Here is a 22336-nt window from a genome sequence, read left to right as displayed (position 1 = left end):
GGAATCGTTCTAGAACTCGCACAGACAAACTTGCCGAAGTCACTGTTCTCACTTCTGTTGCAATGAATTCACACGTGAGAACACGACAGAAGGAGATTGGTATTCCTAAAACCAGCGCTGGCATTAATCGTTTTCTAACAGGACACCATTTCTATTCCTATCACGCTCACTTACGCCAAGAATTCCTGGGAAAGATGTCCAGAATCGTGTAAAGTTCCGTGAGTGGCAGCACAGGGCAAATGTTCGCCAACCAGGACTTCTTCTCAGTTCGTTTAGTAAACAAAAAACGCCCTTTTCTAGCTGCAATGTATCTACATTACAATAAGAAAAGGCGTTTTTTATTTACAAAACAAATATATCTGTGCTTGCTTCCTATTATGGCCGCGGAAACAAAGTTCTCGCTTCCCACGCCCGGGTTCCCGGGTTCGATTCCCGGCGGGGTCAGGGATTTTCTCTGCCTCGTGATGGCTGGGTGTTGTGTGCTGTCCTTAGGTTAGTTAGGTTTAAGTAGTTCTAAGTTCTAGGGGACTGATGACCATAGATGTTAAGTCCCATAGTGCTCAGAGCCATTTGAACCATTTTTGAACCGCGGAAACAAACTTGTTCTTCTCTGTTGTTCATTTCAGCGATGAATGTCCCTTCTCAAACAAAGGACACTTAAATATATGTGCTACTGGTCTAGTGAAAACACAAGCTGGCCTACGCAGGTGAGTATAGAGTCAATATCTGCTATGAGATTCTTGGTACTAAAATTATTGGTTCTTCTTTTATCAATGATAACCCACACTTAAGCACATATGCCAACATTCTTACGTTGAATTCTTCGTCGTCCTCTGGATAACGTGCCGCTAAGAACAAGAATGCTTATGTAGTAATAATATGATGTATTGACTGGCGACTCCATGGAGTGTTCTGTGCACCACGACCAGATAATGGATATAACTGGAAGGAGAAACAGCATTGGTTGTATTTTTTTGTTTTATTATCCGCAAAATTGGCTTTCGGTCACTTAGTGACCATCCTCAGTGCTGTAATATACATTTAAAATTGGTAGGCACTGGTATCAACAAGCTTAGAGCCATCACATGAGTTGATACCAGTGCCTACCGGTTTTAAATGTACGAGTATATTACAGCACTGAGGATGGTCACTAAGTGACCGAAAGTCGATTTTGCGGATAATAAGACAAAAAAAAAAACGACCAATGCTGATTCTCCTTCCAATATGATGTACGTCTAGCATATACCGACTTGCGTGCATCGTGTTCTGAATCTAAGGTATTCTGCCCAGAGCATTGGTCTTAGAGGATAAGTGGATTGGCCTTTTCCGTCTGCTCACTTAAATACTCTGGATTTATTTATTTGGGAATGCATAAAACACATTGTATATCGTGATATTCCAACAACTCCAGAGAACATGTAGTAACATATCGTGCTTGCGTCTAATTCACAATTAGCAGGCAACACTGGAACAACGAAAAATTCTTTCATTCAATGCGTAAACCAGTTTATCATTGTTCATGTTCCTGTATCTTTGAATTTTCTATCCATTTCTTGCGACTACAGTGGTTTGCAGTAATTCTAAATGGTATCAAAGATCTCCGTTTCTGTTTATTACGAATATGAATATATTTTACATTTATGGACATGTCTTGAGGAGGGGAAGTGGATTAGCGAATAATAGCCATAGGTTGCTATTTAAAAAAGACGTATTGCTGTTCATACAGTATCTTCGTAGCCGGCCTGGATGGCCGTGCGGTTCTAGGCGCTACAGTCTGGAGCCGAGCGACCGCTGCGGTCGCAGGTTCGAATCCTACCTCGGGCATGGATGTGTGTGATGTCCTTAGGTTTGTTAGGTTTAATTAGTTCTAAGTTCTTGGCGACTGATGACCTCAGAAGTTAAGTCGCATAGTGCTCAGAGACATTTGAACCATTTGAACCAGTATCTTCGTAACCTCTAAGGTACAAGAAATTCAAAGATTCTGGTAAATGTCAACAAGGTAACCAAACAACATTTGCTTGATTATTTTTAAGGTTTCGTATTTCAATCAGTAAAATACAAACGTTATAGGATCGCTTCGTTGTCCGTCTGTCTCTCTGACCGTCTGTTCGAAACCTTTTCCCCCGGTACCGATAGATATACTAAGTTGAAAGTTATTTAAGCACTATGGCCCTTGGCGATGTGAAAAAGTGATGCTTTTAAAGCAATGCAATCAAAAGACTTGGCCATTTTTTTTTATTCATCAGTCTTCTGACTGTTCTTTTGAGCCCGCAACGAATTCCTCTTTTCTGTCAACCTTTTCATCTCAAAGTAGCGATTGCAACCTGCGTCCTCAATTATTTGCTGAGCATACTCCAGTCTCTGACTTCCTATACAGTTTTTACCCTCTACGGCTCCCTCTAATACCATGGAAGCTATTCCCTGACGTCTTAACTGATGTCCTATCATCCTGTCTCTTCTTCTTGTCAGTGTTTTCCATTTGTTCCCTTCTCACCGATTCTGCAGACGAACTCCTCATTACTTATCTCATTAGTCCCCCAATTTTCAACATTCTCCTCAAGCACCACTTCTCAAAGGCTTCGACTAACTTCTGATTATGTTTTTCCACAGTCCATGTCCAACTACCACACAATGCAGTGTTCCTAATGAACCTTCTCAGAAATTTCTTCACCTGGACTGCTCTTTTTGCCAGTGCTAGTCTGCTATTTGTGCCAAACTTGCTGCGTCTGTCATGGATTATTTTGTTGCCTACGTAGCAGAATTCCTCTACTTCTTTTACTTCGAGATCCCCGATTCTGATGCTAAGTTTCTCGCTGTTATCGCTTTTGCCTTTTCTTATTACTTTCGTCTCTCTTCGATATACTTTCAATTCATGTTCTGTATTCACAAGACCTTTCCATTCAATAATTTATCTTCATTCTCACTCAGGACAACAATGTCATCGGCGAAACTTATCTCTGATATGCTTTCACTTTGAATTTTAATCCCAGTCCTGAATATTTCTATAATTTCTCTCTGTCCTTCTTCACTGTACAGATTGAACAGCAGGGGCAAAAGACTACACCTCTGCCTTACACCCTTTTTGATCTGAGCACTTCGTCCTTGGTCTTCCGGTCCTATTGTTTCCTTTTGGTTCTTGTGCATAATGTTTATTATCCGTTTTTCTGCATGCTTTACCACTATTTTCCTCAAACTTTCGAACATATTGCAGTATTTTACATTCACTAACGCTTTTGCCACGTCGACAAATCCACTCTAACAGATCCTCAATTTTCTTTTCCATTCTGCTGTATATTATTTTTGTCAGCAACTTAGATGCATGAGGTACTAAGCTGATTGTGCAATAATTCTCGCACTTGTCGGTTCCTGCTATCTTCGAACTGTGTAGATGATGTTTGTCCCAAGTGTGCTGGTATATCGCCAGTCTCATACATTGTTCGAACCAATGTGAATAGTCATTTTGTTGCCACTTCCCCCAATGACTTTAGAAATTCCAGTGAATTCTTATTTAGCCCCTCTACCTCATCTGAAGTCTTCCAAAACACTTGTGAATTCTAATACTGTATCTTCTTTTATTCCCTGTCGACTCCTCTTTCTTTTTCTATCACATCATCCGCTAAGTCTCCCCCTCATAGGGGATCTCAATGTACTCTTTCCACTTTTGTGCTCTCTCCTCTGCATTTAGCAGTGGAATTCCCATTGCACTCTTAATGTTACCGCCCTTGCTTCTGAGTTCACCAAAGGTTGCTTTGCCTTTTCTATCTGCTGAATCTGTCCTTCTGACATTCATTTCTTTTTCGATTTCTTCACATTGTTCATGCAGCCATTTTGCCTTAGCTTCACTTCACTTCCTATTTATTTCATTCCTAAGTGACTTGTATTTCTGCATTCCTGAAATTTCCTTGAACATTTTTGTACTACCTTCTTCCATCGATCAGCTGTTATCGGTAGTGTCTTCGCAATTACCTTCCTTGTACCTAAGGTTTTCTTTCCAACTTACGTGACTGCCCTTTTTAGAGATGTCCATTTCTCTTCAACTGAACTGCCTACTGAGCTATTCATTGTCGCTATATCTACAGCCTCAGAGAACTTCTAGTGTGTCTCTTCATTAGCTAATACTCTCGTATTCTACTGAAAATATACGGCCAATTATGTCAGATACTTTGACACAAGCATGTTCACTGGCGAAAACCTATGGTACTTCCAGTTGCTCTAGAATCGTGGAATTTGGCAAAAAGTAAAGTTTCACTGAACAAGTCAGAGAAGGAAATCCGAAAACTGATACACCGTAACTCCATCTCACAATTTGTTTTAATTTGTTATCAGACTGTCTGTCTCTCCCTCCGTCCGTTAAGCTCCCCTTTTTTTCCTCAGGAATGAGTAGTGAGTTTGCGATTGTCAAAATACGTGACAGAAGTGGACGTACCTTTTCACTGCATTCACTTACAAGCTTAACAGTTTTAAACTACCAAAGCGCTATAGACATCAATATGTGACATAAATTTAAATTTATGTCACATATTGATGTCTATAGCGCTTTGGTAGTTTAAAACTGTTAAGCTTGTAAGTGAATGCAGTGAAAAGGTACGTCCACTTCTGTCACGTATTTTGATAATCGCAAACTCACTGATTAAAACATATAGGGTGATTTCTCTTGACGTATAATCATTAACTTTGAAAAGAAGGATTTCATAGGGCAATATAGGAAGAAGTCAGAAACTTGTTAATTAATGATGACATTATACAAAAATATTTCTTTTGTCATTTGTTATCTGACTACAAAAGTCAAATTAAAACATTCTCGAAAGTTTTTTAATCAATGTCGATAGCAGGCGAAAATCGTCGAGATCCTCATTTCCCAAAATGGATAAACTGTCTCTTTACGTAATTAAGTTTGTACAGTAACTTCGTGGTAGATAAAAACTGTGTACCGGACAGAGATAAGAACTCGGGACGTTTGCCTTTCGCGGTCCTGTGTTCGAGTCTCGGTCCGGCACACAGTTTTTATCTGCAAGGAAGTTTCGTATCAGAGCACACTCCGCTGCAGATTGAAAATCTATTCAAGTTTGTACAGAATTCTCGTAGCGCGTGTCTTACTCGCATCTGGCCAATTTACTTTACTTTATAAGAACGTAGGCTTCCGCGGCCTGTGTCATAGTGATTAAAATTCTTCTGGGTATTATGCCGTGTCATTGCTAAAACTAACAACAATAATAAACTAAAACCGACGTTTCGGTCGAATTGCAGCGGCCTTCCTCAGGGCACTACTGGTTTTGCATAGGGATAGGTGCTTCTATGTATTACAGACTATAGATGTCTGATGTCAGTGTTGTAAGACTTTTAATTGGCCCTCTAATCTGATTGGTTAGTCATGACGCAAGGGAAGATGGAAGGAGAGAGGCTATTCATGGCTGTCCATGTCGTCAACAATTGGTAGATGTCCGCCAGTCAGCGTTCGGCTTCTGGTCGGCCAGTTTTCCTTCTGCTGTGCGCGGAAATGGACTGACAGTTGCTCTACAGCTGTTTGTGTAGATACGTCCGTGTCCCGCGTAGCTTCTGCCGCGCGACCGGTCGCGGCCCGTTTGACTGGGATGGCCGGCAGCCAGGTCGCCGGGAGTTTGTAGCCATCTTCTCTGTTGATGTTGTCAGGCTGCTTAATAATTTCGATCGCCTCCCGTGTTTTGCGTTCTCGCATCCACGATTCTTTCGCCAGTACTCGGGCTTCCTGGAACCTGACAGGTTGTCCACAGTGGCGGTGGTGTTCCGCTATCGCCGATTTATTATGTTGTTGTAATCGTACATAGCGTTCGTGTTCTGCTACTCGTAAGCTGACAGGTCTCCCTGTTTCTCCTATGTAGGTAGCTCCGCACTCACACCGTAAACACCTGCAGTGTTAAGATTGTTGACTACATCCTCGGTGGAACCTATTATTTCGTGGATCCTGTGACTGCTTCGAAAAATCGGTTTGAAACCTCGTCGGCGGAGGACGTTGCCTAGCTTTCACTGACGCCTTTTACATATGGTAAGTGTACCAATGGAAGCTTCTCTTCTTTGCCTTCTTCTCGTGTTCTGCTCCCTTTGGTTTTAGCTACCTTTTCTTATGATGTTGTCATCACAGCCGTTTGCACGAACCGTGTGTTGTAGCTCCTTTAATTCTTCTTTGATGCTATTTTCATCGCTTATCCGGTAGGCTCGGGCAGTTAATGTATGGCCGGCCGAAGTGGCCATGCGGTTAAAGGCGCTGCAGTCTGGAACCGCAAGACCGCTACGGTCGCAGGTTCGAATCCTGCCTCGGGCATGGATGTTTGTGATGTCCTTAGGTTAGTTAGGTTTAACTAGTTGAGTCCCATAGTGCTCAGAGCCATTTGAACCATTTTTAGTTAATGTATGCAGAACAGAATACAGAAACCGAAACGTCGGTTTGAGTTTATTATTGTTGTTAGTTTTAGAAATGACGCGGCGTAATACCCAGGACAATTTTAGTCATTATTTTACTTTGTTTCTTCAGTTTGGATTCCGTAAAAATATTGGAACACGTGAGGCAATACTGACCTTACGACTTATCTTAGAAGCTAGATTAAGGAAAGGCAAACCTACGTTTCTAGCATTTGTAGACTTAGAGAAAGCTTTTCACAATGTTGACTGGAATACTCTCTTTCAAAATTCTAAAGGTGGCAGGGGTAAAATACAGGGAGCGAAAGGCTATTTACAATTTGTACAGAAACCAGATGGCAGTTATAAGAGTCGAGGGACATGAAAGGGAAGCAGCGGTTGGGAAGGGAGTGAGACATGGTTGTAGCCTATCCCCAATGTTATTCAAAAAAGTTCAAATGGCTCTGAGCACTATGGGACTCAACATCTTAGGTCATAAGTCCCCTAGAACTTAGAACTACTTAAACCTAACTAACCTAAGGACATCACACACATCCGTGCCCGAGGCAGGATTCGAACCTGCGACCGTAGCAGTCGCGCGGTTCCGAACTGAGCGCCTAGAACCGCTAGACCACCGCGGCCGGCGTAAAACTTATCATTGGTCCTCTAATATGACTGGCTAGTGTAAGGGATCCGTTATCCTACAAGCATAGATGCTAGTATCCGACGCCAAGGTCAATAGTAGAGAGTAGTCGACTGTCGAGCGCTGCAGGAGACAGTGAGACTAGTGTTGAGTGAGCATTAGCACTGCAGAGTGTCGAGTGACAAGTGGTGCTGGAGAGATAGGCAAGAATGGTGGTCGAGTGAGTTGTAAACGGTAAAATTCACCGGAGTATGACGATTGAGCACGTCCCTCTGATCGTCGTGGGCTTGACCCTCACTAATACCGACCGCGAGTGATATGAAACAGAAAGTGACAAGTGCTGAATTTCGTGTTTCGCGTCAACCGCGTCGGCCAGCACTAACCATGGATTGCAGTGAGGATTGTTGTGAATGTTAACCATCAGCATTGGGTGTGACGAAGTACTGAAAATCAGGAACCAATAAAAAGATATAACTGTAATTAGACGTGTAAGGCGAAGGTAGCAACTGCCTCAGAATTTGTGTGTTAGTAGGAAATATATATCAGTTTGTACATCGCAACCTTCATGGTCCTTAATAATAGACAAACTTTCAATCATTCCACTATTCAGTCTCAGAACAGCCGCAATCGGTTGAAATACCCCCGAAACCACAGCAGAAAAACCGATAGCCTTTCATCCATTAAGCACACGGTCATATAATCATAATAATTAACTGTTTGGCGGCTTCGATAAATCACGCAAAATCCAATAAAGGAATTTAAACGGGGGTGTTTCACTAGTCATGACGTAACGGAAGATGGAAGGAAAGAGGCTATTCGTGTATATCCATGTCGTCAACGATTGGTAGCTGTCCGCCAATCAGCATTCGGCTTCTGGTCGGCCAGTTTTCCTCCTGGTGTGCGCGTAAGTGGACTGGCAGTTTCTCTACAGCTGTTTGTGCAGATACGTCCGTGTCCCGTGTACATTCTGCCCCGCGACCGCTCGCGGCCCGTTGGACTGGGATGGCCGGCAGCCAGGACTCCGGGAGTTTGTAGATATCTTGTCTGTTGATGTCAGGCTGCTTAATAATTTCGATCACCTCCCATGTTTTGCGTTCTCGCATCCACGATTCTTTCGCCAGTACTCGGGCTTCCTGGAACCTGACAGGTTGTCCACAGTCACGGTGGTGTTCCGCTATCGCCGATTTATTATGTTGTTGTAATCGTACATAGCGTTCGTGTTCTGCTACTCGTAAGCGGACAGGTCTCCCCGTTTCTCCTATGTAGGTAGCTCCGCACTCACACCGTAAACACCTGCAGTGTTAAGATTGTTGACTACATCCTCGGTGGAACCTATCATTTCGTGGATCCTGTGACTGCTTCGAAAAATCGGTTTGAAACCTCGTCGGCGGAGGACGGTGCCTCGCCGTTCACTGACGCCTTTTACATATGGTAAGTGTACCAGTGGAAGCTTCTCTTCTTTGCCTTCTTCTCGTGTTCTGCTCCCTTTGGATTTAGCTACCTTTTCTTATGATGTTGTCATCACAGCCGTTGGCACGAACCGTGTGTTGTAGCTCCTTTAATTCTTCTTTGATGTTATTTTCATCGCTTATCCGGTAGGCTCGGGCAGTTAACGTATGCGGAACGGAATACAGAAACCGAAACGTCGGTTTTAGTTTATTATTGTTGTTAGTTTTAGCAATGACGCGGCATAGTACCCAGGAGAATTTTAATCATTATTTTACTTCGTTTCTGGACAAAAAGTTATTTGGGAGTGATCAAGGTAAGTGGAACGCCGTGAGTGGAATGCTGATGCCATTTACTCCTTACGTCGTGCGGTTGCACTGAAATCTAATGGTTTGCATATCCAAGCCTGTAGTGCACTTGCAGCGAGTTTCACTTTCGTTGGACGGCGCACACATGGTTTTGCTGTCTTGGTGGCCGTCGTAACCTGAGCAGCTGAGCGACGGCTCCGTAATCCGGCTGCGGCGCGTCTCCGCCAGTGTTGGCTGCCTTCGGCAGGGGCGGGGAGCGAGCAGCCCGCCGCGGTCTGCACGCCGGCCCAGCCTCCAGCGGCCGCACTCGCTTCCGCGGCGCCCGCTACTGCGGACATAACAGACCACACCACTCACTGTGCCGGCAGCGGCGTGCGTTTGTGTACAGCTCCGCGAGTGTGTCCGTGCGTCTAGTCTGCGCCACCTGCGACTTGGGTCGTCACACATCAGCACCAGCAGTGCACCAGCAACCTACGGGCAGCGTAGCTACTCGTCATCGGGTCCTCATCAAGGTACGCAAACGTCTCTCTATTGAACGTCTCTCTTCATTGTGGTAGGTGTTTTAGATTAAAATTTACTTACGAAGTTTCACTGTGTCACTTTAAGATGGAACAATCTCTTGTGTTACGAATTCAACTGATCCGTCACTGAACTTAATGTGATATGTTGCTGTAGAAGTTGTCTAGCCGCCCTCATCGGCTCCGCATCAGTAGTATTAACTATCTACGGTCGGACGACTGCTCTGAGCATTGGCAATTATACCGGGTGATCAAAAAGTCAGTATAAATTTGAAAACTTAATAAACCACGGAATAATGTAGATAGGTAAAAATTGACACATGTGCTTGGAATGACATGGGGTTTTATTAGAACCGAAAAAGAAACACCACATATTGTTAGACGCGTGAAAGATCTCTTGCGCGCGTCGTTTGGTGATGTTCGTGTGCTCGGCCGTCACTTTTGTCATGCTTGGCCTCCCAGGTCCCCAGACCTCAGTTCGTGCCATTATTGGCTTTGGGGTTACCTGAAGTCGCAAGTGTATCGTGATCGACCGACATCTCTAGGGATGCTGAAAGACAACATCCGACGCCAATGCCTAACCATAACTCCGGACATGCTTTACAGTGCTGTTCACAACATTATTCCTCGACTACAGCTATTGTTGAGGAACGATGGTGGACGTACTGAGCATTTCCTGTCAAGAACATCATCTTTGCTTTGTCTTACTTTGTTGTGCTAATTATTGCTATTCTGATCCGATGAAGCGCCATCTGTCGGACATTTTTTGAACATTTGTATTTTTTTGGTTCTAATAACACCCCATGTCATTCCAAGCATGTGTGTCAATTTGTACCTCTCTATCTACATTATTCCGCGATTTATTCAGTTTTCAAATTTAAACTGACTTTTTGATCACCCGGTATTTATAGGCCATTGCGCTAGAGTTATGATTAAAATTCAGAGAACGACATTAGGTAGCTGAATACCGTAGTGTCATTTAAACGAACCAAGCAACGTACGCCTGTACTGTTCTGAAGACGCACCACTTGATTGAGAAACAGCATCATACTTAAGTCAATGTACTATTTAAAAATTATACACACGCACTTTTCTCCTGAATCATTCTATCTTTTAGAGAAAACCGTACAAAAATCCCTACAGTAGTTTCTGACAACCTTTACGTAGGTCTGTTAAAAAAGTTCCGGAACTTTGTCCACAAAAATTTTCTACTTTTACCTTTTGCTTATTGTGCGTCGTCTCCTTCGAAATACTCTCCTCCACAACTGATGCACAGTTCCCATCGCCGCTTCTATTTCCGGGAGCAGTCTTGGTACGCCTCCTGCTTGATCGCGCGGTGCGCCTTTCTGCGAATTTTATTTTATCTCGTCTATAGGTTCGAAATCTTCGTCCTTTGAACAGGTTTTTCAACTTTGAAATAAAAATAGTCAGCAGGGGTTAACTCTAGAGAATACAGAGGATGAGGCAGCACAGTGATTTCGTTTTTTCTGCAGTACTCGCGCATCAATTGGTATGTATGTCTGAGTGCGTTATCGTAGTGCAAGAACCATGAATCGTCTCCTCACATTTCAGGCCGTTTCCTTCTCACATTTTCTCGCAGGCATTTGTCTATGTGGCTCGATTTCATGGTGAACTAATCGTTCAAAATCAAAGATAATTATCAGCAAAGCTTTGACATTTGACCTGACCTGACGAGCTGTTTTTGGTCTTGGAAAACCTTTCCCAACCTATTGTGAAGACTGAACCTTGTTTTCAACACTAAAACCGAAGACCCACGTGTCATTCCCAGTTATGATTCCGTTACGGGACATCTCTTTCTCATTTGCGCCATCCAAAAGCTTTTCACAAACTGCGAGGTGAAAGTCTTTCTCTTCTTGATTCATGAGCCGTGGGAGAACTTTTCAGCAACATGATGTATTCCAAGACACTGTGTCAGGATTTCATGACATGATCCAACTAAAATGTTACATTCGTCTGCAAGCTCTCGGACAATTTCGTTGACGTTCCTGACACGACAGTCCTCGGTAGACGTCTGAGGCAGTCCTGAACGAGTTTTATCATTAAATTCCGTCAGGCCATTTTTAAACCGTGTGAACCATTCGTAAGAGGGAGTACGGATTAATCACACATCACCGTAGGCTTCCTGCATTATTTATCTGTAAAGGTTTTCTTGAGTTTCACGCAACATTGAATGCAGATGCGTTGCTCCTCTAACTCTACACATTAAAAACAGGCGTGTGCAAGGAAGCCAACAACATTTCGCTCCAACACACCATTGGCGAGAAATTACGAAAGTTGCGGAATGTTTTGAACCGACGTCGTAGAAATAGAAATACACGGCGGGTGACTTTAATCTACAGTATCTTCCGGAACTATTCGTTCAGATTCGCACAGGAGGTAGAGAATATCAAAAGAAATACATGTCGATGAGGTGTATACGGTCTCTGCAGTCAGCTTGTAAAGTTAGGGAACAGTTTGTTAGTGTTGCTGACGTAAGTTGCTGTGTCGGTGTCACTGACTAGGAACGTGTACTGGCATTCAAAATCACTCCGATTACGGAATATGTGTCATCAGAACTGCTGGAGGATGTAACCCTGAATGTTAGGCAAAGAATGTACTTCTACCACGACAGAGCGCAAGCCCGTTACTGCTTTGCTGTGTGGAATCACATGAGACCACCTGAGCTCACGTGTCTGAATTTCTTCTTCTGGGGGCGTATGAAGCTGATGGTGTATGAAAGCGCTGTGGAAACAGAACACGACCTCGTCGACAGAATTGCCGTCGCTGCTGATATCATTGCGGACACGCCAGAAATCTTCGAAATGAACTTGAAAAGCTTACAGGCCAGTGGTCGGGCATTCGAGCAGTTCCTGTGAATGCCACGGCTGTAATTAGCATGATAAATGTAAATCGTCGTCATCGTCAGAAACTGCCGTCAGGAACCCTATGTATTGGAACTAGATTTATTTATTTTGAAATCTCTACCGCTTGTATTAATCTGTGTTGTGGATTGGCAGGAGAGCCAACCCACGAATTTTAGAGGAAGCCGAAAGGCACGCGTTTAAGCTCACGCAGGCTGGCGTGAGGTCTGGAACAGGACAAGGAATTTAGACTTCAGAAAAAGGAGGTAACTGGTGGAATACTTAACTTTAATCCATTAATGTTGAACGTAGCTCTTGTCTGTACATTATTTACAATATCAATAGTAAATGAACATGGCGCCTTGCTAGGTCGTAGCAAATGATGTAGCTGAAGGCTATGCTAACTATCGTCTCGGCAATTGAGAGCGTATTTTGTCAGTGAACCATCGCTAGCAAAATCGGCTGTACAACTGGGGCGAGTGCTAGGAAGTCTCTCTAGACCTGCCGTGTGGCGGCGCTCGGTCTGCAATCACTGACAGTGGCGACACGCGGGTCCGACGTATACTAACAGACCGCGGCCGATTTAAAGGCTACCACCTAGCACGTGTGGTATCTGGCGGTGACACCACAATCTGAACGAGTAGTTTCGGAACACGTTGTATAACATCTAGCGATAAATAATATATCTAACAGCCAGCTTTCAAGAAACATGTTTCGAACTTAATAACTAACGACGCCAACATGTATTGCCTTTCTCTTAAACTGGATCGTAACTGGCACCAGTTCGGGTAGAACCATACAGAATTTCAGCAGGAATCCACTTTGCAATAGCATAGCAACGTTTCTCATATAGAAATATGAGACAATCGTTTTTCAAATTTCTGTTCGAAAAATTTTTCAGCCATCTTAACTAGATATTATTACTTTTTTGTATGTTATTTGAGGAAATATTGACTCACTGAAGTAAGAGTTCGATCACGGACTTCAATTTGCGTTTAACTATTTTACAACAACAACAACAGGCTCTGCAGGTAACTTTTGCGTATTTGAAAAGACCAATACAATTATCTAATATTTCGCTGCTTTCAAATGTACAATGTTTAGAACAATAACTTAACCTGAAAACTCAGCTACGCATATTTGACAGAATGAACGAATACTTTCTTTGAAGCGGAACTATTGATAGTGGGAATATTCTATCATTTCACTAACAGCGATGGCACAAAATAAGCAGTTATGGCTCGGTGATACAGGTATAAAGTACCAGATAATCTCGTGGGCGATCCTCGATTACTGCCAGGATGATTACTATCTGTCACGTGTCATCTGTTTCTCCTCTGACAGTGTTTGTAAATAAAAAATATGAGTTGTTCCTTGGTAGGGAGTCCAGTTAAACTATAGGTACTGGGTAATTCAGTTCAGACATCTGGTGAAAACAACCTTATACCACCTCCAGTAGGACAATGCGTAGGAAAGAAATTTGGCATTGGATCCAACCTTCTGGTTGATTTCTGTTTTATCTTCATGCACTGAAATGGTTGGAAACTTTAAGTCATTAGTTCGTCTTATTAGATATGTTAGTTTTCTTTGTAATCCAATGACAGAACATCATTTCTGAATGTACCCTTTATAGACGGAATACATCGCTTTGCAACGTTTGGTCTTCTTTAAAGCTTCTGGCAGATCAGTTGTGTGGGTCGGACCGGAAATCGAACCAGGAACCTTTCCGTCCACGAGCGATGCCCTTACTGAACTATACTGGCACGAACAGCTTAATCTAAAGGACCCTTTACATGCTCAGGTATCGCACATTCATATATCAGTAGTCCGAGAGTGCCGTGTATTTTCTAGCCATGGCCAGGTTAAGTAATCTTGCTTATAAGATATTCTGTCTAGTGCTGTTATTTCGGAAGTTATAAAAAGATAAAGATCAGTACAGAGAATATGGAGAAAACGGTGGCTACTAACAGGTGTAATGATAGTGTAAGTTAAACTTTTGAAGGAACTAAAACACGTATATAATGAGAAAATCAATAAGTTCTTGCAAAAGACTTATAGCAACATTGAGGTACTTGGCAACTGGCAGGAACTGTACTTATTCCAAGTTTTCTGCTGTAATATCACCTTCATCGTTGAGCCACATCAGTCCGGAAAAATGACATGCCATATTGAAGTACCAGATCCCTTGTTTCGGTCTCCGCATCTGACCTAATTCAATTCAAGAACAGCCGAACTTCGTACGGGCTGAAGACAGTAATAGTGACAATTTTTTCAGTCGACGATTCATTCATAAGCGCTGTACAAACAAGCCTATGTAAATATATGAGTGTGTAAAAAGACCCTTAAAGCAGTACCTCTCAGACAGCGGTCAACGAAAGGTAACGTTAAAGGCTCGAGTTACAGTTCGGCTCAGCGTTTTAATCTGTCAGAAAGTTTTAAAGCAGAGCACGTGTCGCAACAGAGTCATCGGCTGATTCTGGAAACAGTACCTAGGCTTTTGCTAAGATATTCCTCCGTGATATTGTTTTCTCCAGCTAGGTGTGCAGGAAAGCTTCTTTGAAGACTGAAAAGTTGAAGACAGATCCGTTTACACTTTTACCTAGACAAACATTTGTTATCAATCCATCACACAAAAGCTACTGGTTCCCACCCGTCACCGACTACCGACGTTCCTGTCACTAGTACCCGTTTTGTTTTGTCACACCATTTTGTTTTCCATCGATGCAACACGTCGCGTTATTATCTTTTCGTCTTCTCCATTTATTCCTGCGAAACAGGTTTTTAAGTCTACCACTACAGCCGCCGAAATTTTGTGAGAGTAGAACTTTAATCTGTATTATGCTGGAAACAAGATAGATTCATTATTATGAACAACTTTGTTACAGATACCGTTCGTTAGCAAGTTTAGAACTGTCACATGAGATACCTGGTCATTTATTTATGTGTCCATTGAAGACACTAGTTCTCATAGTGGTGAGCCACTAGCTCGGCCACACTTTTGCACCACAATTCGTCGGTAAGAGATCCAGTTTTTCGTACCTGTGTTCTAGTGGCAGAAATTCTTGCGATCCGACACTGCTTGGAAAATACCTGTAAAGCATCGTCTACGTTGTTGTTAGAGTGTAGAACTGTGACATTGTATCGAACTGGACAAAAGAAGTAACAAAGGGAGAAGGGGAGCTAGGGACTTACATTCCATTAATGACTGTGTCATTAGAAAAAAAATGGTTCAAATGGCTCTGAGCACTATGGGACTCAACTGCTGTGGTCATTAGTCCCCTAGAACTTAGAACTACTTAAACCTAACTAACCTAAGGACATCACACACATCCATGCCCGAGGCAGGATTCGAACCTGCGACCGTAGCAGTCGCACGGTTCCGGACTGCGCGCCTAGAACCGCGAGACCACCGCGGCCGGCCGTGTGTCATTAGAAACTGACGGACAAAGAATGAATGTTAGAAGAATAATCTAGTTGACAAACATAAGCAGAAATACAGGCGAGAGTTCCAACAATCAAATGGCAGTAAGGAATCTGAATATGTAGCATTGATGATGTTAAAATGTAATTTTTTATTGCTTGAGGTATGTCAGCAAAGATCTTTCCCACTCTCTTCTCCCTTAGCCAGAATGGGTAAAACTCTTTATTTTGCTGTAATTTAATGTAATGAGAAGGAGCAGAAGTAAGAATGGCGAGAAACTTTAAATCAAAATTGGTAGTCACTAAGTTAAGGAATTCTGCTAACTGGAAGCTAAAAACCCGTGATGGATTAAAGCAAGCAGGGTATAACAGGCAAAGAGGGCGTTCCTGACCACAGGAAGTCTATTAGTATCAAACGTAGGTCTTAATTTGGGGAATAAATTTCTGGTAACGTACGTCTGGAGCATAGAATTATATGACTGTGAATTATGGACTGTGGGAAAACAGGAACAGAAGGGAATCATAGCAGTTGAGATGTAGTGGTGCACAAGAATGTTGAAAATTACGTGGACTGATGAGGTATGGAATGAGGAGATTTTCCACAGAAGCAGCGAAGAAAAGAACATGTGGACAACACTGACATGAAGAAGGAACAGGACGACAGGACACATGTTAAGACATCAGAGACTAACTTTTGTGGTATTAGAGGGAGCTGTAGAGGAAGACAGAGATTGAATAGAATGTATTCAACAAATATTTCAAGACGTAGGTGGTGTGCTACTCTGAGAAGAAGAGGTTGCTAAAGCAGAGGAATTCGAGGCAAGCTGCAACAATTCAGTCAGAAGAAGACTAAAAAAAAAAAAAAGGAATGTATAAATCAAATAATAATAGAAAATAAGACAAATTGGAGAGTGCAGTCAGATAATGCCACCAAATTCAGCTTTACTGGTGTGCTGTTTGTATTTCTTTATCTGCGGTTGCAATGTAGAGAAACACGTCAGTAATAGCTAGCATTGCATTATGGAAACTCTCGGAAGTTCCATTCAAGGAATCTGGCAGGTCCCGACGTTTTTTTATGTCATAATGTGTTCCATTGAACTATTCGTTCTCCATTTCTCTCACCTTATCCATAAATGTCATGGTTTTTTACATACACCAGCCACTCACTAATTCATGTCCGCAAAATTTTTTTCACAGTGTTGATGGGGGCACTATCAAATAGATTTCAAATCTCAATTCACCATAATTTTACAAAAACACTGACAGCGGTACGGACGATTTCAGTGCAGTCTTTAAACTCGTTTCCCCTTCAATTGCTCCAGTAGAATCCACAATGACATATTTTACATGACACGAAAGGGTAACCACTTAAGTGTGACGTACACGTGAACTTTGTGTGATCTAGCAGTTCTGCTAACTATTGAGAATAAATAGTAAATGGCGGGCCGCGGTGGTCTAGCGGTTCTGGCGCTGCAGTCCGGAACCGCGGGACTGCTACGGTCGCAGGTTCGAATCCTGCCTCGGGCATGGGTGTGTGTGATGTCCTTAGGTTAGTTAGGTTTAAGTAGTTCTAAGTTCTAGGGGACTTATGACCTAAGATGTTGAGTCCCATAGTGCTCAGAGCCATTTGAACCAGTAAATGGCATCCGTTGATAGATCACCAATAAATATTCGAGAAGTCCTAGGGAATCGGAATCAGGTAATAAAAAATGTGTGTTCTGCTGAGGTCGTCGTCAGTACCGACGAATTTTAGAAAAGTTTTGTTAAGAAAGCCACTGTGCTACTGAATATGTGTTTCATGCCAGTCTAGGTTCTGGACAGAAAAGATACACAGGGACAGAAGTCAATCTAAATAACAGAAAGATTAAACATAATGTTGCGAGTTTCATGGTCTGATTGTTATAAGCACTATTAACCTCGTCACCTTCTTGTTAAAAATTGCTTAGCTTACAACCTGTGTGTATTTGTGATATTACTGAATACTCTTGCACCTGACTACGTTTTACGTGGAGCTTGCGCCGGCGTCACCTTAACAGCAGCTCGTGAGCAGAGGTAAGTTGCCCGGGGAGTTTAGCAACAGGTTCCTGTTCTCACCACGAGTAAGCGAAACCAGGTCTCCGCTGGAAAACCCAAACTGTGATTTCGTAAGCTACCTGAATCGAGTGGTCCCGGACGAGTTCTCCTGTAACAGGATGTGCTGGAGTTTTAAAGAGTGTTTGCCGGGAATCAAGATTTCACTAATTATATCATGCAGTTTTCGTGATGTTCCGCTAAGCACTGGCTCCTGCTCGGATCCTTACGTAACTGCTACGTCTCTGGTGACCTCGCATTGACCCAGACGTCAGGCTGTGGCAGAGAAAGCCAACGAAACCCAGAGTGTTGCACGGCCCGAAACAACGTATAAAATCGCATGTCTTCTACGCTATGTGTCTGTTGCAGATCATTTCACACAACCCTCTCAGTGCTAACTGGAAGTCATTTTGCTAGCAGAAAGATAAGATGTTCTCGTTAGCCGTCTGAATTTCAAAGTTGTAAGTGGAATGGACGTATCTGATAACCGTAAAATATTCCAAAGAATTTTACAGAAAGTGTTAAACATCTATTTCTTTAAGCTAGGCTTACGTGAAAATTGCGTTTCAGTAACTGTGAATGGAACAGAATAATTTCAGTGTCGTCTCTCAGCTTTTAATGATGTAATTAATTGTAAGGTGTGCTTCCGAGTGTTTAAGCCGCGCTGTTTTTCCCATGTTATACACAATATTTCGACGAGTAACCTAGTCGTGGTCTTCAGGTGCTGCAGTTTGTGCTGTTATGTGTACTTGCTGCCCGAACTACTATCGCACTGTGGATTACTGTTGGTTTCGATCACTATTTATAGCGGAATCGGACACCCGCCGCACACTTCGCCCCTTGAGGCTCTTTTGTTTTTCAGAGGCAGCTGTCTTTATTAGATTTTTCGATATCTTCATTTCGATAGGCTACTTAATGTCGCTGTAGTAGAAACTCGACGTTCGTACCTTGATACTGATACCATTGTATTCCATATATTCGAGGCAGTGCTTGGCGACAGCTTATTTGCTTGGTTATTTCAATCGGGTGTGTCGCTGACGTTTCTTGTGTCTCCATTTCGCTCTTCTAATAGCCTACCACATTCACATGTAATACGTCACATCCCGGGCTTCCGGCGACCTAAATCGTCTTTAAAATACACAATAAAAATACTTTTTGGGTTGACGGTAGCGAAATATACTTGGTACTAGGTTTCCGGAGGAGCCCGCCGATCTTCCCCGACAAAGCGCAAGGTAGGTAAGGGATTCTTGATTTCTCTCTTCTGTCATGTCTCAAACTCTTTCTCAAAGGCTCTTGGTTTAAACTGCAACTCTATCTCGATTTGGCTACCCTTGCTATGGGTACTAGTATTTGTTGCAATATTCTTCGGATAGATTTGCGAAACCCGGGAGCGTACCTCGTTCCACGTGTCACGCCGTCATGGACCAAACCACCAGAACAGTCGAGGACAGATGCAACAAATATCAGTAACACATCTGCTTAAAAACATTGGTTTCCAACCTTCTTCATACCATTACTCCTGAACGACATTAGATTTCATCCTGTACTCTAAACATATTTTGACACCTAATTAAACATTACACTATCAAAAAATTAACACTCCTATCTCTAAACTAAATCATTATTTGTAATAATTAGTGTTAAAACAACCTAAACTGACGCTTTTTCAAAATAATGAGTCAGAGGATTTTTGGTTCTACTTATTTCTAACTATCATTTTTTTGTATATTCTTTGGTCTGCCACTGACACGGAGTGTCATGAAACAAGTTAATTCAGTTCGTTACTGTTGTTTTCACAGATATCGTAGTTGAATCTGTGAAAGCGTAATTATGACGTCTGTCATATTAAAGACGTTGGAAAACTTAATGAACACGGATGGAGGATAGAGCTGAAACAGGACTTGGAATTCGGCAATCAGTGCGGCCTTCAGTCCACTGCAGCTGGAAAACTATGAAAGAACTTCGACTGAAACTAGATTTATATGATGGTGGACCACTAAGGACTGTGTTTAAATGGCACATAAAGGTAGCACACGGTATCGCAGATACAAATAAATAACAATTAGCAATAAAATTAATCTTAGTGGTGGGGAACACAGAAATGAATGTGTGGAATGTAGGTGACATTTTTTATTTATTATGTATATTTATTAAGTCGTCGTCATAATTACACAATTTATTGAAGCTAGAAACAGCAAAGCGCCAAACACGTGCACGTGGCAGCGAACTCTTTCAATACGCTATCGTTCGCGATAGTTTACAAATTATAATAGAAACGCTGCTATTTGTGCTAGTTTGATAGTTGGTGATTTCTACTGTGGTTTGCAAACCATCTCGAAAGGTTGTGCACCCTGTGAGATAGCTGTTTTTTTTTTTCATGTGTATGACCACATGCTTTAAATGAGCGCTCCAAAACCGAAAATAGTTGTGTAACTAAGAAGATATCTTAATAAATGTACAGCCTGGATGGAAAAATGTCGCTTTCATTCATAAAATCAGTGTACACCCTGCCTACGGTATTGAAATCCTGATCCTTTACCAGCAACAATAACAAATGGTTCAAATGGCTCTGAGCACTATGGGACTTAACTTCTGAGGTCATCAGTCCCCTAGAACTTAGAACTACTTAAACCTAACTAAGCTAAGGACATCACACACATCCATGCCCGAGGCAGGTTGCGAACCTGTGACCGTGGCGGTCGCGCAGCTCCAGACTGTAGCGCCTAGAACCGCTCGGCCACTCCAGCCGGCTCCACTGAAGGTACTGGGTTGTTCAAAAATCATTACCTAACAAGGGATGAAATGATATGTTGCTAAAAATAGAAAGAAAAATTTGGTTTCAACCTCCAGTCGACGAAGAAGTAATTTGAAATGGAAAATTATTGGGCCGAATATTGACCGTGGTCACTCAAAAGGATTATCACACGAAAAACGTAAGTCCGGATGGTCAGTCAGATGTTTTGCAAACGCTCTGTCGAATGTGAGAACAGTCTTTGGACACATTTACGTGACTTTTGGTGGGTGCATTACTAATACGGTAGTAATACAACAATCAAATAGCTACTTGCCGTGCAACAGAACTGATTTGTTAAATCAGAAAAATTTTTCGATGGATTTTCCACATAATCGGCAACTTTAAACACTTATGATCAGACAAAGCAGAAAAAAATTCCAGAGTAAAAGGTCAGACTGTAAGGAGGATGATGCAGGAGATCCCGACAGGCTTCAATACTTTCCAGGCCCTGCTGTGTTGTACGTGGTCGGTTGTTGTCTTAAAGAAACACTATACCTTTTCTCTACTATTCCGAGCATTTCCTCTCCAGCGCAGGATTGACTACGTTCTCGTTCACGCCTGCGTCGGTAGTGAAATCACAGAAAACGGTACCATGGGCACTTCAAAAGTTGGTTAACAGAACGTTACTAGCCGATGGATGGAATTTGAATTTCTTATGGGCAGGCAGTTCTTGGTGTTTCCACTGCATTCTTCGACGTGTTGAAGGTTCATCACAAGCTAAAATCCTGTCCTGCAATCTTTAACATTACATTAATACTTGCTCTCTAGGTCATGAATACGACATTTCGTAATGATGTGGAACGTATCAGTAAGTTCTCTGGGAACCAACACTCGACAATCTTCCAGCAATTCAGATTCTGCCAGAGGTGGAATGAGATGTCAACCCCCACAGTTCATTCTAATACTGCCGTATTGTTTGTTCACCTGAGAGAATATTTCTGACGGCTGTACGCTTTCCGAAAGTAAAAACTGGGTCACAGAAAACTATTCTTGGAAACCAGATCATTCGAGCGAACACGCAGTTCTAATGAAGACCTTTGACGTTTTGATTACGTAGACGCTAATCCTACAAACGACTGACGCTCTTTGTACCAACTAACACTAAAATTATAGATGTTGAACGACCTTCTTAGATAATATTTTTACAGCTTATCATTGCACGTGACCATAATTTAATAAATGACGACTTAGAAAAAGAAGTGAACAAAGACTGCCAGTCCAGTTGGAGACATAACTACATTATGCAATATTTAGGGGAACTCTTATTCCAAAACGAGACACAACTAAATGTCCGGAAACTATACAACAGCATAATAATTAGGATTTACGTGGTCATTGTATCACAGACGAACAATGTAACGAATAGCCGCGCGTTGCAGTCGTACAATGTTCCTGGCTGTTCGCAAAGAAAACAAATTTAAAAAACACAATAACTGAGCATAAATAGCCATTAGCACAGATGATGTGCTAACTGATAAAACTAAATTAAATTTCATTTCGTTAACTAAGAACATAATTCAGTTGGTTCCAGTTCTCTGCTGCGGCTCCAACTATTCTGCAAAGAGAAAGTCCAGCCCCATTTGTGGCTGGTTTACGAGTTCAGGAACATGTGCGGGCTAGAGTTACGCTTTCTATAGCAGTGACCGCATGGCAAAAACTTCAATACTAGTATTGTTTGATTATCACAAGTTTCGATTTGCCTTAAGACGAAGTGATTTTTACATTGTCTGTCGTGGATCAGCAGTATTGCAATCTTTCTTAAGCAACGCCGAAGAATTCAGTAAACGGGTTCCTCGCTCTCAGCTATAACTTGCAATACAGGAAACGAACTGAGTTGCTTTCAATAATGAACCTTTCCCGAACTCTTGGATACGTATTTCATAACGCCACAATTGCCTATAACT

General features: G+C 42.3%; 1 protein-coding gene across 1 annotated transcript in view; it reads left to right on the top strand.

The window, feature by feature from the left end:
- Window positions 1-8830: 8830 nt before the first annotated feature.
- Window positions 8831-22336, top strand: part of LOC126235196 (phospholipase B1, membrane-associated-like) — a 270467-nt gene continuing 256961 nt past the window's right edge. Inside the window, exon 1 of the mRNA XM_049943928.1 lies at window positions 8831-9281. The gene's annotated coding sequence lies outside the window, so the exon portion shown is untranslated. The remainder of the gene's footprint in view (window positions 9282-22336) is intronic.

Source organism: Schistocerca nitens, chromosome 1 (genome assembly GCF_023898315.1).
Source record: "Schistocerca nitens isolate TAMUIC-IGC-003100 chromosome 1, iqSchNite1.1, whole genome shotgun sequence".
Classification (NCBI taxonomy): domain Eukaryota; kingdom Metazoa; phylum Arthropoda; class Insecta; order Orthoptera; family Acrididae; genus Schistocerca; species Schistocerca nitens.
This window is presented reverse-complemented; position numbering and strand designations above follow the sequence as displayed.